General features: G+C 42.1%; 1 protein-coding gene across 4 annotated transcripts in view; it reads left to right on the top strand.

Annotated features, from left to right (window-relative positions):
* Positions 1 to 17,766, top strand: part of STAB2 (stabilin 2) — a 165,972-nt gene that overhangs the window by 11,992 nt on the left and 136,214 nt on the right. The window lies entirely within an intron of this gene.

Below are 17,766 nucleotides of genomic sequence, written 5' to 3'. Positions count from 1 at the left end.
GTAGGTGCAAAGGGCACGTCTCATGGGAGAGACCCAGCTCTAACCCGCTACTCTCCCCTGTTTCCCCAAATGACTGCTGGTTTTGCCAAGTCAACTGCTGGGAAAGCTGCCTGCCTCTCTCTAGCCCTTCTCCTAGAACACTTGCTTCCACCATTAGCCAGATGCCTGTCGCTGCCTGGAGTCGATGCCATGACCCCTGGGCTCCCTCTCGTTCTAACCTTTAACTGAGAGGACATGTGGTTTTACAGTAAGATGGCTCACAGACCCCAAAGTCGGATCGGCCCCTGGTCCCAGCATGGCCCATACTCTTGTTCTGGGACCTTGCAAGTTCCTTACTCTCTCTGTAGGGCTATCAGATTCAGTAAACGACAATGGAGGACACCCAGTTAAAATAATTACAGAGAAATAACGTACATGCATAGTGTTTGGGACATACTTATTCTAAAAAATTATTCATTGTTTTATCTGCAATTCAAATTTAACTGGCATCCTACATTTTATCTGGTAAACCCTTCCTTTGGCCTTAGTTTTCTCATCTACAAAATGGAAATAACTATGCCAATACGGCTACCTCCAAAGTCGTGCTGAGGATTAGGTGAGCTCATACATACATAGGACTTAGGATGCGCCTGAAAGATGGCAGGTATTCAGAATATGCTAGTTACCATGTCTGTCTTTTGTGGCTCTCAGATCACTGGCTGGCCTCTTTATTCCAGCGGATGTGTCTTGGTTAGATTTTTTATTCTAAGGTACTGATCTTGTACGCTCTTGCTTCGTGGTTCAGGACTCGAAATCTTGAGTCAGGTCTGACTGCAATGCCCATTCCAGCACTTACCAATCATGTGATTTGGGGCAACTTACCTACCTCTCTGGGCCTCAGTTTTCTTATCTATCACCTGAAGATAATGATGATGATAATGATGTCAACAGCATCCATGCCTTCCTCAGTTGTTGTGAGAATGAGACTGTGCATGTAAGGTACTTAGCGACAGTAAATGCTCAACGAATTCTGTCCGTCTGTTGTCAGGCTGATAACTCACAGTGCTGGCAGCCTGGTTGAAGATGTTCCTGTGTATCCCAGTTTTTATGTAGCTTGTGGCCCTTAGGTCTATTATTTTTCTTCCCACCATTGTCTGCCCTTCTGTGGACTCTATGGGCCACTCTGATACCTCAGGCCAAACCAAAGGCCTGCTCTTCGGAAATGTGGGGAGAGGAGCCTATGTGGCTCCGTCGTTAAGCGTCGGACTCTCGGTTTCAGCTCAGGTCATGATCTCGAGATTTGTGAGTTCAAGCCCCACATCCCAGAGCCCGCTTGGGATTCTCTCTCTCCCTCCCTCTCTGCCCCTCCCCTGTGTGTGTTCTCTCCGTCTCTCTCTGTCTCAAAATAAATAAATAAACTTAAAAATTTTCAAAAACAAAAAGAAATGTGGGGAAGGTAAACATCAGCCTGTGCGGGCTGCTATAAAAGAATACCATTACAACAGACATTTATTTCCCACTGTTCTGGGGGCTGGGAAGTCCAAGATCAAGAGGTTACAGGGTGCCTAGGTGTCTCAGTTGGTTGAGCGTCCAACTCTTGATTTCAGCTCAGGTCATGATCCCAGGGTCATGGGATCAAGCCCTGCATTGGGCTCTGTGCTGATCATGGAGCCTGCTTAAGATTCTCTCTCTTTTTCTGTCTCTCTCCCTCTTCCTCTGTCCCTCTCCCCCTCTTGCACTTTCTCTCTCTCTCTCTCTCAAATAAAAAAATTAAAATTAAAAAGAAAATTAAAAAAACAAGATGCTACAGATTTGGTTCCGGGTGAAGCTCTTCTGTCCCCACGAGGCAGAGAAAGAGAAAGTGCTCTGGTCCCTCTTTCCCTTCTTATAAGGACACTAATCCCTTCATGGAGTCCCCACCCTCATGATCTCATCTAAACCTAATGACCTCCCCAAAGCCCCACCTCCAAGTGCCATCCTGTTGGGGTTTAGGACTTTAGCATATGAATTTGGGCTGGCACAGACATTTAGTCCATAACTGTAAGGATTCACCTTGGCCTTTAGCCCATGGATCACAAGCCACTGGAGACAGAGCTGGGCCAGGATGATATACCTGCTAAGAGAAAGCCTTCCCTCCTCTACAGAATATGTGATGTTGAAGATCAGGAAGATTCCAAGGAGACAGCAAATTAATACTCAACCAGTAGATGCCTTCACCCACAGGCAGACACCCAATGGGACCTGAATAAAATGAGCTGCTCATCTCAATGAGAAGTATGTGTTGAGACACCTCTTTAGAAATAAGTCTAGAGCACTGAAGCTGGCCTCACCAGCCCCTTCCTGCCCATAGCAACAGGAATGAAGGCCCCTTTTCTGTTCAGGCTAAATCTCATTTCACTTTCTTGTGAAAACACAAAGAGAAAACATTAACAGCCTTGAAAATAATTGTAGGCATTCACTGAATCTTGATTACTTAATTAAATGAATGCTTTGTAAACACATTTAAACCACGGAAAATAATTTTAAGCTGTCCACATAGAGAAGCACAATTCTGAGCCTTTAAAGTCAGAGCTCAGTGGGAATTGCCATCTCCAAGTCTGACAGCCGTGTGACCTCATCAACGGTCCTAACTGAGGCCCTACCTCACTTCCACATCCTCTTAGGTAAAATGGCTATCGTTAACACTTCGTGGGGTGAAATGCCAAGGGCACTACATGTGATGTAATTGTAAACCTTGGCATGTCATCCAAGGCTTAGACTGCTAACAATAATAATGAAAAGAACAGCACAGAAAGGAGACAAAACCAAGTCAAGTTGGTCTTTTTAAGACCAACTTCTGGCCCATGAAGGTTTTCAGTAACAGTCTGCCAAATGGTGATGTGGCCCTGAAGAAACGCTTCCTGAACATCCTTGTTCCAGAACTATACTGAAGTATTCAGATGAAAAGGTTCAGAGATCAAAGGTAGAAAACTGAAGGACTTTAACCATGTGTTCAAGAGTAGCCCTTTCCAATTCTACTGTCTTCCCATTTTCCTTTCTGGTGAGTCTAATCATAGAAAAGGACATCTCTAAGGACTAAACAGAAGTCAGGTTTCATTGTTTATTTACGGGGACATTGACTACATTTTCTAAACCTAGCATTAGGGCACATGATGAGCTAATGGATTGTTTTCTTTTTTTCCTTTTTTTTTTTTTTTTGAAGTTTATTTATTTATTTTGAGAGAGACAGAGACAGTGCGAGTGGGGAGGGGCAGAGAGGGAAGGAGACAGAGAATCCCAAGCAGGCTCCATGCTGCCAGCGTAGAGCCCAAAGTGAGGCTTGAACTCAAACCCTGGAGATCATGACCTGAGCTGAAACCAAGAGTCAGACGCTTAACTGACTGAGCCACACAGGTGCCCCGTGTTCTCCTTTTTTTTTTTAATTTAAAAAAATTTTTCTTTAATTTACATCCAAAGTAGTTAGCATATAGTGAAACAATGATTTCAGGAGTAGATTCCTTAGTGCCCCTTATCCATTTAGCCCATCCCCCCTCCCAAAAACCCCTCCAGTAACCCTCTGTTTGTTCTCCATATTTATGAGTCTCTTATGTTTTGTTCCCCTCCCTGTTTTTATATTATTTTTGTTTCCTTTCCCTTATGTTCATCTGTTTTGTCTCTTACAGTCCTCATATGAGTGAAGTCATATGATTTTTGTCTTTCTCTGACTGACTAATTTCACTTAGCATAATACCCTCCAATTCCATCCACGTAGTTGCAAATGGCAAGATTTCATTCTTTTTGATTGCCGAGTAATACTCCATTGTAATTCCATTGTATATATATACCATATGTTTTTTATCCGTTCATCCATTGATGGACATTTGGGCTCTTTCCATACTTTGGCTATTTTTGATAGTGCTGCTATAAACGTGGGGGTGCATGTGTCCCTTCAAAACAGCACACCTGTATCCCTTGGATAAATGCCTAGTAGTGCAATTGCTGGGTCGTAGGGTAGTTCTATTTTTAGTTTTTTGAGGAACCTCCATACTGTTTTCCAGAGTGGCTTCACCAACTTGCATTCCCACCAACAATGTAAAAGAGATCCTCTTTGTCCACATCCTCATGAACATCTATTGTTTCCTGAGTTGGTAATGTTAGCCACTCTGACAGATGTGAGGTGGTATCTCACTGTGCTTTTGATCTGTATTTCCCTGATGATGGGTGATGTCGAGCATTTTTTCACGTGTCGGTTGGCCATCTGGATGTCTTCTTTGGAGAAGTGTCTATTCATGTCTTTTGCCCACTTCTTCACTGGATTATTTGTTTTCTGGGTGTTGATTTTGATAAGTTCTTATAGATTTTGGATACTAACCCTTTATCTGATATGTCATTTGCAAATATCTTCTCCCATTCTGTCAGTTGCCTTTTAGTTTTGCTGATTGTTTCCTTCGCTGTGCAGAAGCTTTTTTATTTTGATGAGGTCCCAGTAGTTCAGTTTTGCTTTTGTTTCCTTTGCCTCTGGACACGTGTTGGGTAAGAAGTTGCAGCGGCCAAGATCAAAGAGGTTTTTGCCTGCTTTCTATTCGAGGGTTTTGATGGCTTCCTGTCTGACATTTAGGTCTTTAATCCATTTGGAGTTTATTTTTGTGTCTGGTGTAAGTAAGAAAGTGGTCCAGGTTCATTCTTTTGCATGTCGCTGTCCAGTTTTCCCAGCACCACTTGTTGAAGAGACTGTCTTTATTCTGTTGGATATTCTTTCCTGCTTTGTCAAAGATTAGTTGTCCATACATTTGTGGGTCCATTTCTGGGTTCTCTATTCTGTTCCATTGATCTGAGTGTCTATTCTTGTGCCAGTACCATACTGTCTTGATGATTACAGCTTTGTAGTATAGTTTGAGTCTGTGATTGTGATGCCTCCTGCTTCGTTTTCTTTATCAAGGTTGGCTATTTCGGGTCTTTTCTGGTTCCTTACAAATTTTAGGATTATTTGTTCTAGCTCTGTGAAGAATGCTGGTGTTATTTTGATAGGGATTGCATTGAATATGTAGATTGCTTTGGGTAAGATTGACATTTTTAACAATATTTGTTCTTCCTATCCAGGAGCATGGAATCTTTTTCCATTTGTGTGTGTGTGTGTGTGTGTGTGTGTGTGTGTGTGTGTGTGTGTCTTCTTCAATTTCTTTCATCAGCTTTCTATAGTTTTCAGTGTATAGATTTTTCACCTCTTTGGTTAGATTTATTCCTAGGTATTTTATGGGTTTTGGTGCAACTGTAAATGGGATCGATTCCTCGATTTCTCTTTCTGTTGCTTCATTGTTGGTGTATAGGATTTCTCAATGCAACTTATTTCTGTGCATTGATTTTATATCCTGCAGCTTTGCTGAATTCCTGAATCAATTCTAGCAGTTTTTTGGTGGAATCTCTTGGGTTTGCCATATAGAATATCATGTCATCACCAAAGAGTGAACGTTTGACCTCCTGCTGGCCGATTTGGATGCCTTTCATTTCTTTGTGTTGTCTGATTGCAGAGGCTAAGATTTCCAATACTGTGTTGAATAAAAGTGGCAAGAGTGGACATCCCTGTCTTGTTCCTGACCTTAGGGGGAAAGCTCTCAGTTTTTCCCCATTGAGGATGATATTAGCGTTGGGTCATTCATATATGGCTTTTATGATCTCGAGGTATGCTCCTTCTATCCCTACTTTCTTGAGGGTTTTTATCAAGAAAGGATGCTGTATTTTGTCAAATGCTTTTTCTGCATCTATTGAGAGGATCATATGGTTCTTGTCCTTTCTTTTATTGATGTGATAAATCATGTGAATTGTTTTGTGGATACTGAACCAGCCCTGCATCCCAGGTATAAATTCCACTTGGTCGTGGTGAATAATTTTTTTAATGTATCGTTGGATATGGTTGGCTAATATCTTGTTGAGGATTTTTGCATCCGTGTTCATCAGGGAAATTGGTCTATAGTTCTCCTCTTTAGTGGGGTCTCTGTCTGGTTTTGGAATCAGGGTAATGCTGGCTTCATAGAAGGAGTTTGGAAGTTTTCCTTCCATTTCTATTTTTTGGAACAGCTTCAAGAAATAGGTATTAACTCTTCCTTAAATGTTTGGTAGAATTCCCCTGGAAAGCCATCTGGCCCTGGACTCTTGTTTTTTGGGAGATTTTTGATTACTAATTTGATTTCCTTACTGGTTATGGATCTGTTCAAATTTTCTATTTCTTCCTGTTTCAGTTTTGGTAGTATATATATTTCTAGGAATTTGTCCATTTCTTCCCGATTGCTCATTTTATTAGCATATCATTGCTCATAATATTCTCTTATTATTGTTTTTATTTCTGCCGTGTTGGTTGTGATTTCTCCTCTTTCATTCTTGATTTTATTTATTTGGGTCTTTTCCTTTTTTTTTTTTTTTATCAAACTGGCTAGTGGTTTATCAATTTTGTTAATTCTTTCAAAGAACCAGCTTCTGATTTCATTGATCTGTTCTACTGGTTTTTGGTTTTTGGTTTTGTTTTGTTTTTTGGTTTCTATATCATTAATTTCTGCTCTAATCTTTATTATTTCCTGTCTTCTGCTGGTTTTGGGTTTTATTTGCTGTTCTTCTTCCAGCTCCTTAAGGCATAAGGTTAGGTTGTGTATCTGAGACCTTTCTTCCTTCTTTAGGAAGGCCTGGATTGCTATATACTTTCCTCTTATGACCGCCTTTGCTGTGTCCCAGAGGTTTTGGGTTGTGGTGTTATCATTTTCATTGGCTTCCATATACTTTTTAATTTCCTCTTTAACTTCTTGATTGGCCCATCCATTCTTTAGTAGGATGTTCTTCAGTCTCCAAGTATTTGTTATTTTTCCAATCTTTTTCTTGTGGTTGATTTAGAGTTTCATAGCATTGTGGTCTGAAAATATGCACGGTATGGTCGCGATCTTTTTGTACTTACTTAGGGCTGATTTGTGTCCCAGTATATGGTCTATTCTTTAGAACATTCCATGTGCACTGGAGAAGAATGTATATTCTGATGCTTTAGGATGAAAAGTTCTGAATATATCTGTTAAGTCCACCTGGTCCAGTGTGTCATTAAAAGCCATTGTTTCCTTGTTCATTTTTGATTAGATGATCTGTCCTTTGCTGTGGGTGGTGTGTTGAAGTCTCCTACTATTATGGTATTACTATCAATGAGTTTATTTACGTTTGTGATTAATTGATTTATATATTTGGGTGCTTCCATATTTGGTGCATAAATGTTTACAATTGTTAGGTCTTCTTGGTGGATTGACCCCTTGATTATGATATAATGCCCTTTTGCATCTCTTGATACAGTCTATTTTGAAGTCTAGATTGTCTGATATAAGTATGGCTATTCTGGCTTTCTTTTCTTGACCCTTAGCATGATAGATGGTTCTCCATCCCCTTATTTTCAATCTGAAGGTGTCTTTAGGTCTAAAGTGGGTCTCTTGTAAACAGCTGATAGATGGATCTTATTTTCTTATCCATTCTGTTACCCTATGTCTTTTGATTGGAGCATTGACTCCATTGACGTTTAGAATGAGTACTGAAAGATATGAATTTATTGCCATTATGATGCTTGTAAAGTTGGAGTTACTGGTGGTGTTCTCTGGTTCTTTCTAATCTTTGTTACTTTTGGTATTTATACATATGTGTGTGTGTGTGTGTGCGTGTGTGTGCACGTGTGTGTATGATGTATGTATATATTCATCTTTTCTCCCCTCAGAGAGTCCCCCTTAAAATTTCTTGCAGGGCTGGTTTAGTGGTCACAAACTCCTTTAATTTGTGTTTGTCCGGGAAACTTTTTATCTCTCCTTCTATTTTGAATGACAGCCTTGCTGGATAAAGAATTCTTGGCTGCATATTTTTCTGATTCAGCACCCTGAATATATCCTGCCACTCCTTTCTGGCCTGCCAAGTTGCTGTGGATAGGTCTGCTGCAAACCTGATCTGTCTTCCCTTGTAGGTTAGGGACTTTTTTTCCCTTGTTGCTTTCACGATTCTCTCCTTGCCTGAGTAGTTTGTGAATTTGACTATGATATGCTTTGTTGATGGTCGGCTTTTGTTGAATCTAATGGGGGTCCTCTGTGCTTCCTGGATTTTGATGTCTGTGTCTTTCCCCAGGTTAGGAAAGTTTTCTGCTATGATTTGCTCACATAACCCTTCTACCCCTATTTCTCTCTCTTCCTCCTCTGGGACCCCTATGATTCTGATATTGTTCCTTTTTAATGAGTTACTGATTTCTCTAATATCTTAAATCGTGCTCTTTTGCCTTAATCCCCTCTTTTTTTCTGCTTCATTATTCTAAGTTTGTCCTCTATATCAATGATTCTCTGTTCTGCCTCCTTCATCCTTGCTGCCGCTGCATCCATCCGTGATTGCAGCTCAGTTCTAGCATTTTTAATTTCATTCTGGCTATTTTTTACTTCTTTTATCTCTGCAGGAAGGGATTCTAATCTATTTTTGACTCCAGCTAGTATTCTTATTATCATGATTCTAAACTCTGGTTCAGACATCTCGCTTACCTGTGTTGGTTAAATCCCTGGCTGTCATTTCTTCATGCTCTTTTTTGGGGGGGTGAATTACATTGTTTTGTCATTTTGAAGGGAGAAAAGGAATTAATTAGGTAGGAAAATTAAAATTAACAAATTAAACACACACACACACACACACACACACACACACACACAAATCAAATAAATGATGCTAGATCCTAGGTGTGTTTTGGTCTGGGTGTTGAAAGTGGTTTGACAGATTAGAGAAAAAAAGGGGAGAAAGAAAAAAAAAAAAGGAAATCATTTGAGAATTTGAAAAAGTGAATACACTGAAGTAGACTAAAATGAGATGATGGGAGTAAAATAGAATTTGAAAAAAAATTATACAAAGGTAAAGAATATAGTAGAAAAAATTAAAGAAAAATATTTTTAATAAAAATTAAAAATAAAAATTAATTTTTTCTCTTTCTGTATTCAAGAAAAAGAAAAGAAACAAAAAGAAAAAAAGGAAATCATTTGAAAATTTGAAAAGTGAATACACTGAAGTAGACTAAAATAAAATGATGGAAGTAAAATAGAATTTGAAAAAATTTACACAAACAAAAATATAGGAAAGAAATTAAAGACAAATATTTTTAATAAAAATTGAAAATAAAAATGAATTTTTTCTTTCTGTACTCAAGAAAAGTAGTGTAGGGGCGCCTGGGTGGCTCAGTCAGTTAAGCGTCCAACTTTGGCTCAGGTCGTGATCTCATGGTCCTTGAGCTCAAGCCCCGCGCCGGGCTCTGTGCTGACAGCTCAGAGCCTGGAGCCTGCTTCAGATTCTGTGTCTCCCTCTCTCTCTGACCCTCCCCCATTCATGCTCTGTCTCTCTCTGTCTCAAAAATAAACATTAAAAAATTTTTAAAAAAAGAAAGAATAGTGTAAAAGAGAAAAAGAGAAAAAGAAAATTGAATAGATGGACTTGCTAACAAATTGAGATAGGACTGAAATTACTTCGTTTTCCCCTTGAAGTCAGACTATGTAGCTCTTTATAGTTCATAAACTAAGTAGGCAGTGAGACTTGTATTCTTGAAGAGGGAGGTTGGCCCTGTTGGGCGGGGCTAAGTGTAGCAGCTCCGTTCTCCACTAGATGGCGCTGCTAGCACACTGGGGTGGATTATTGCGGCGCTCGGAGGTGCCTAGGAGCATGCGCGGGAGTAGCGAAAAATGGCGCCACCCAGCCACCCAGTCTGTTCTCCCCTATCAGCAATCACGCACCCGTCCTCTGTCTTCAGCTTTCGTCCACTTCCCACTCCTTCACTGTCCGTGACCAAGCCCCAGGCAGTACCTCTCTCCTGAGTTTTGTCTCAGATGCGGCTGTTTTCCCCGGCCCCTTACTTCCGAAGGACTGCGGCTTTGACTGGTCCCACCCCTCTGCGAGAGGGTCTCACCGAGCAATGGCTGAATGAGCAATGGCCGAATGTCGGCTGCACCCAGGAATGCTTGCTGGACCCTGCTGCTGCCGGTACCCCGAGACTGCGGCCAGGTGCCAGCCCACCCCAGAAAAATTTCACCAGATAATGTCGCAGTAGCTTTTCAGGGATTATGTTAAATCACAACACCAGGCTTCACCCTTAACGACCTTGTTCCGGCACCAGCGAATGTGGCCGTTCTCTGGGGTTTGCTGGCACCAGGTGGCTTCAACAATCTCTACCAAATGTCCTTCCAGCAGTGGAACCGCTTTACCCCACGTGGCCCAAGAACCTCCCAGACCCCACTCTGCTCCTGGGGATTCACCTTTCCCACCAGAGCACCACCAGGTATGGAGCTGCGGAGTTGCAGCCTTCGCGCTCCCTTTGTTCACAGTCTTAATGGAATTTGAACCCTCTCCTTTCTCCCTTTTTAGTTTAGTCCCTGCGGCTGTTTCCAATTTTCCACTTTCTCTCCAGATGCTTTTGGGGAGGGGTGCTTTTCCCGTATTCTCCCTCCCGTCTCCACCTGCAAAAGCACCTCTCTTCCCACGACTTCTTGCTCCCCAAGTTCACCTCTCCGCGCCGCATACTTGCTGAATTCTGTGGTTCAGGTTGTGCAGATTGTTGTGTTAATCCTCCAATCAGTTTTCTAGGTGTGCAGGATGGTCTAGTGTTGGTCTGGCTGTATTTCATGGATGCGAGATACACAAAATCTTCCATGCTGTTCCACCACCTTGGCTCCTCCCCTCTTTTATTCTTAATTTATAATTTTCATACAGTAAAACCCAGTTATAGGAATTCTGACAGACCTAGTTTGTATAAAACCACCACAATTAACCTAGAGAAGAGCTATTCAATTCCCCCCAAATTCCCTTTGCTGTCAAGTCCCTCCACCCCTCATTCCCCAAGTCCTGGCAAATACTGATTTGTTTACTGTGCCTGTAATTTTACCTTCATGTCATACAATTGGAATGATACAGTGTGTGCCTTTTGAGTCTGGCTTCTTTCACTTAGCATAACGCATCAAGGTTTGTCTGTGTTGCTGTCCGTGTCCGTAGTTCATTCTTTTCTAATGCTTCATAGGCTGTCGTGACCTGGCTGCAGCCAGTCAATCCATTCACCAGCTGGGAGACATTTGGGTTTGTTTCCAGTCTGGTGCAACTAAGAATAAAGCCGCCATTGTGCGCATGCTTGCACAGGTTTTTATACTAACCTAAGTTTCCATTTCACCTGGCAAAATACCCAGAAGTGGGAGTCCTGGTTGTATGATCAATGCATGTTTCACTTGGTAAGAAACCGCCGGCTGTTTTCCAATGTGTGTGTATCATTTTGTCATTCCTACCAACGTGTGAGACTTCCATTTTTTAGCCTCCTTGCTAGCAGTGGATAGAATCAGATTTTGAAAAGCTTTTGCCATTGTGTGAAGCGGCATTTCATATTTTAATCTGCATCTTTTCATATGTGTATTTGGTATTCATCTTTCTTTCAAGTTGTTTGCTTTCTTGATTGTTGAGAGTTCCTTAAATGTCTGAGATACAAATCCTTCATGTAATACGTGATTTGTAAATATTTCTTCGCAGTCTGTAGCTTGTCTTTTTTCTCTCCTAACACTAAGTTTTGATGAGCAAATGTTCTTAATTTTGGTGAGGTCAAATATATCAATTTTTCTTTTATAGATAGTGTCTTTTGTATCATTTAGAAATCCTTGCCTAACCTAATATCACAAAGATTTTCTTTCATCTTTTCTTCTGGAAGCTTTATAATTTTAGGAATTATGTTTAGGTGTATCATCCATGCAAGTTCATCTTTGTATATGATTTGAGGTACGGATCAAGGTTCGGTTTCTTACATATAAATACCTAATAATTCCAGCATTGTTTCTTGAAAAAACTATCCTCTCCTCATCGGATTGCCTTTGGACTGTTGTAGAAAAAGCTGACCATCTCTGTATGGGTTTATTTCTGGACTCTCTATTCTGTTCCGGTGATCTGCATGTATATCCCTTTGCCATACCACGCCAGCAAGATTACCATATCATCACACTAAGTCATGAAATCAGGTAGTATAAGTCTTCCAACTTGGTCATTTTCAAAATCATCTTGGTCATTCTAGCTTCTTTGTTTTTCCAGGTAAAATTTAGAATCATTTTGTGACTATCTACCAAAAAGCCCTGCTAGAATTTTAACTGGAATTACATTGAATCTATAGGTCAGTTTACAGAGAAGGGACTTTTTAAAGTATTAAATCTTTTAAACTATAACCACACTATATTTCTCCATTTACTTAAGACTTCTTTTATTTTGTTAGTGTTTTATCAATTCATCAATTTTATCAATTTATTTTGTTATTTGTTAGTTTCTTATTGATATTAGCTTGCAGATTTTGCACAATTTTTATTATGTTCATACCTAAGTTCTTGGTTTTTGGTACTATTTTTAACGGTATATTCTTATTTCAATTTCCACCTGTTTCCGACTAGTTTATAGAAATACAATTGATTTTTGTGTATTGATCCTGTATCCTGAGAACTTATTAAATTCATGTATTAGGTCTAATAACTTTGGGGGGATTCTTTTGAATTTCCTCTGTAGACACGTTGTCTAAGAATGGAGACAATTGTATTTCTTCCTTTCCAATATTTATGCACTTTATATCTTTTTCTTATTTTATTGCACTTGTGATGTATTATCTGTTTTGTGCATCGTTGGATTCAGTTGGCTACAACTTTTAGAATTTTTTAATTTTTGCCTTAGATTTTTTAAATAACTTGTGTGTCTATGTTCATTAGAGATGTCGGTCTGTACTTATGATGTATTTGTCAGGCTTGGGAATCAAACTAAGAATGTTCTGTGTATATATAGAGCTGGGAAATGTTCTCCCTTCTTTTTCTTAGAAGAGTTTTTGTATAATTTGAATGATTTCTTCCTTAAATGCGAAGTAGCATCCACCAGTGAAGCCAGCTGGCGTGGAGTTTTCTTTGTAGGAAGGATTTTAACTTCAAATTCACCTTCTCAAATAGATAAAAAGATGCAGATTTGACCCTTTTGAATAAGAGAGGGAACCAAGAGAGGTTAGATTGGAAAAGTCTTAGACCATGTGTAGTTCCAAGAACATTTGGTAAAGCTGATGGGGAGCACTCCAGCCAAAGTCACCCAACAGAGGAGTCCTCCGTTTTGCAGGAATGGACCTGCCCTGGTATCACTGCCATGCACAGGCATGGACCAGAAGCAGTGGCGGGAGGTGTGGTCTCATGAACAGGATGGTTGCTTGCTGGGAAATTACGCTCCCACTGGGTACATCTGAGAGGTATACGTTCATAGCGACTCTAGCCAGAGAGGAGGGCCTCGGGAAGCTGCCTTTATAACAACCACCCCCCCCCCATCCCCCAGGTGATTAGAAACAGCGGGTCCAGTGAATCACTCTCAGAGGAACACCAGCTTAAATTTTTAAAAAGAAAGGCTGGGGCATCTGGGTGGCTCAGTCGGTTAAGTGTCTTGACTCTTCTGCTCAGGTCAGAATCTCACAGTTTCGTGGGTTCAAGTGCCCTGTGAGGTTCTGTGGGCTCACCTTGCAAAGCCTGCTTGGGATTCTCTATCCCCCTCTCTCTCTGCCCCTCTCCTGCTCACATTCTTTCTCAAAATAAATTTTTTAAAAAATTTAATAAGTGAAAAGAAGGGCTTGCTAACTGTCTCCTAAAGAAAAAGGAAGCCCAGACTTCTTGGACACAGCATCACAGTCTTGAGAACTGGGATGAGAGAAGCAGCCTAATTACTCTGGCATCAGCCTTTGGCCTGTAGTTATATTCTCAGAAAATGGCTCTGCCCTGTTTTCTGCTCTATGTTTTTTTAATGTTTACTTATTTATCTTGAGAGAGACAGCGAGAGAGAATGGGAAAGGGACAGAGAGAAAGGGAGAAAGAGAATCCCAAGCAGGCTCCCCACTGTCAGCACAGGCTTGATCTCACGAACTGTGGGATCATGACCTGAGCCAAAATCAAGAGTCAGACCTTAACCAACTGAGCCATGCAGGCGCCCCACTGCTCTATATATTATCACAAGGCAAGGGCCGAGCAGAAGGGACACCCAGAGGTTGGAAGAGTCGTATCTGACTCAGAGGAGGGTCCCAGAGAGTGTGTTTGAATGGGGGGAAAGGTACAGGCAAGGTGAGGAGGGAAGGGTATGCCTGGGCCTTGGGAGGGACAGAAGGAATGGGAGATGGGAGAGGAGGTGGCTCATTGCAGGGAGGAAGCTAACGAGCAGAATGCGAGTGCGGGAGACTGGGATTCTGTGGTCATTTCCCGCAGATTAAAAATGCCTTGGAGAGAGAGCATTTTTGCAAGGCAGCACCGAGTACTGAGTCCCAGGGCTGAGGATACCCTGTGTGCTTCTGAGCCGGCCCAGAGGGCAAGCTACGGGTCACTCAGCACCTTGCACGCCTAGCCATAGGGAAAGGCACAGGGGCCACAAGAGGGAGACTGGCAGAACTGGTCCAGAATCTTCCTGGTCCTGCCCAGAGATGCGCCCGGTTCCCAAAACACCACCTCAGCCCCAGAAGGGCCTAATATCAAAAGGAAATGTTAGAAGAGCTATTTGATGGTCAAAAATCTATGGAGACGCTCTCCCAGCACCCCTTGCTCGGCATCATGAACGCAAGTGGGTTTCAGGTGAACTTCAAAGTGTATGCCTGGCACCTGCTTGGTTAGACCCTCAGCCTTCCTCTTCATCCCCAACCCCCACTGCTCTTTTTAGGATAAAGACACAATCTTTAACAAGGTTCTTCTTTAATAATGTTGCCCCCTATTGAGACCAAATCTAAGTCAGCTGGGCCTTTGAGGGTTAGGTTTTTTGGTGACTGCCGGTAGGTGGATTGAGGAAAGTTTCCCCCCTCCCCCGCCCTGCATTAGCCTTATCCTAGTTTGTAAACCAGTGTTTACCTGATGGTCTGTTAATCCCTGACTCTCTCCCCACCAGACTGGTAGGACCATGGAAATAAGGGACCGACTCCTGATTCAAATGGGTACCCAGTGATTTAGTCCCTGAGTATTGTTACCTATCATAGTGCTAATCTGAACGAACAGAAACCGGAGAGGATGGGGAGCATCCTAAATAATAACCACCATTTATTGAGCACCTAATATTTCCATCCCTACTGCAACCTTCCAGGAAGACACTTGAACAGAATTTCAGAGCCATGCATTGACTTTCCCAAAAGGGTACAGCTAGCAAATGGTCGTACTGGGGCTCAAACCCAGGAGGTTTTGACCACAGTGTCCAGGCTTTTTCATGACACTATTGAATCTCGTGTAGCCGGTGCCCCAGCTGGTGAGAGCAGCCCAAACCAACATATTCGTTTTCAAGGTGATTTATAAATATTCGCTACATGTCCGTGTGTCTTCTCTTTTGCTCACTCCATGAACATTTCTGTTCTCTGTGCTGTGACGCTGGTACACAGCGGTGCTTGGTGAGTACACAGGATAGTGACAGATGGTACAAGTGCAGTAGACTCTGGGGCACCTGCCAGGGTTTGAAGCCTGGCTCTGACCCTGTAGTGGGAAGGAAGACCACAGACGCAAAACGTATAAGCTAGACTCTGTAGGTTACCAGTATTCTGCATGCAGGAAAGAGACAGGGGAGCCAGGGAGAACACCAGCCACAGGTGTGAAACTACACTCTCTCATCTCCCCATACCTACAAGTACCACTGCTCTTTTATGTTTTAAGTTTATTTATTTATTTATTTAGAGAGAGAGAGAGAGAGAGTGGGGGAGGGGCAAAGAGAGGGAGATAGAATCCCAAGCAGGCTCCGCACTGTCAGCATGGAGCCCAATGCGGGGCTCAAACCCATTAACTGTGAGATCATGACTGCAGCTGAAATCAAGAGTCCGACGCTTCACCGAATGAGCCACCCAGGCACCCCTATAAATGTTCCTTTAAAGAACTAACCTAGTGACTCAAATGAGCCATCGGGGTCTCTTCGGGAGAACTGTTTCTCTCAGTAGATAAAAGTCTCTTTCCAAGAACCGTTTTTAATTTTCTATGGATGCTGATTTCTTGGAAGATACATGGCAGAGCGAGGTTGTGGGCTTTGTCAGTCGGGGTTGGAGAGGAGGGAGGGCTGGAAAGTGCAGGTGCAGGAGGGGTGAGTCCCTCATTATCCCTTCCTTACCAGCTGGGTAACTCTAGGCAAGCCCACTCTACTACCCTGTGCCTCAGTTTCTTTATCTAGAAAACAGGGCAAAAGATAGGACTTAACCTCAGAGGATTACTTTGACCAGTAAATACGTGCATCCTTTATTATTATCTAGAACCCCATGTCATTTGCTAGTTTGTGGAAAGCATTTGTCCTGCCAACTTTAATTTGGGATAATATTTGATTCTGCCTCATTCACACAAACACAGTTCATGACCATTGCATGATTTCTGCTCGGTGTTGGCTGGTCCAGACCACTTATTTTAATGTCAGACTCACCCAAACTGACGGTAAATCCATGCTGACTCAGCACTCAAGGTGCAGAACAATGGCAAGTATAAAAAGAAAAAGAGGGGCGCCTGGTGGCTCAGTCAGGTAAACGTCCGTCTCTTGGTTTCGGCTCAGGTCATGATCTCACGGTTCGTGAGTTTGAGCCCCACATCAGGATCCACGCTGACAGAGTGGAGCCTGCTTGGGATTCTCTCTCCCTTTTCTCTCTGCCCCTATCCCACTTGAGCGCGCGCTCGCTCTCTCTCTCTCTCTCTCTCAAACTTAAAAATATGAAAGAAAGAATGAAAGAAAGAAAGAAAAAGCTTTTCTACCTCATTACAGCAGTACCTTCTGTCACTTCCCATTACTTTAAATCCTCTATTTGATTTTGGGCATTGCAGTATCTGACTTTCTAGCTAAATGTCCCTCCCCACCAACATGTAATATAATGCTTGGCACATAGTAGGTATTCCCTGAATGATTAGTCAATGACTGAAATCCTCTAATGTCTAGAAAAGCTCCAATTCAGGTCCAGTATAGCCCAAAAGTGCAAAATCCATGCTTGTTTGGAATTAGCTTGTGAGTGAAATCAAAATTCTTTTGCCATACGAAGCATTTCCTTGATTGGCACCAACCTCCTATTAACCCTCATCAACCACCACTTCTCCCAAACCCCAACTACCAAGTTCCAGCCCCAATAAACTTTATATTATTCCCAGAATAGGTTGTGCCCTTTTACAACCCTGAAGCTTGGTACTTCCTGTTCTGTTTCTGAAATGCCCTTCAGAAGGTCATTTAAGCACGGCCAACTCCTACTAACCCTTCAAAACCCCAGCTTGAATGATTCCTCCTCAAGGATGTCTCCCAGACTTCTCAAGGCAGGATCGATAGCTCTCATCTCTGGGCTCCCTCAGTGCCCTGTGTAGAGCCCTGAGTAAGAGGCCTGGCTTTAGAGTCCTGCTGAGGGCTGAACACCAGTCCCAGCTTTGCAACTTATAAAGTGGGAAACCTGGGGCAAGGTACATGGCCTCTCTGAACTTCAGTCTCTTCATCTGCTAATCAGCACCAAGAGCACCACCTGAAGGTTTCAGTGGGAATAAGTTAACTAAAAAATTATAAAGTATTGGGGCACGCTCAGTCGGTTAAGCGTCTGACTTCAGCTCAGGTCATGATCTCACGGTTCATGGTTTCGAGCCCCACATCGAGCTCTGTTGCTGACAGCTCAGAGCCCTGAGCCTGCTTCAGATTCTGTGTCTCCCTCTCTCTTTGCCCCTTCCCTGCTTGCTCTCTCTCTCTCTCTCTCTCTCTCTCAAAAATAAATAAACATTAAAAAAAGAAAATTATAAAGTATAAAAATTAAAAAGCCTAAAGGATAGCAAATGCTCAAGAAATAGT

Source organism: Herpailurus yagouaroundi, unplaced genomic scaffold, assembly GCF_014898765.1.
Source record: "Herpailurus yagouaroundi ecotype Mexico unplaced genomic scaffold, PumYag 182, whole genome shotgun sequence".
NCBI classification, from domain to species: Eukaryota; Metazoa; Chordata; class Mammalia; order Carnivora; family Felidae; genus Herpailurus; species Herpailurus yagouaroundi.
This window is presented reverse-complemented; position numbering and strand designations above follow the sequence as displayed.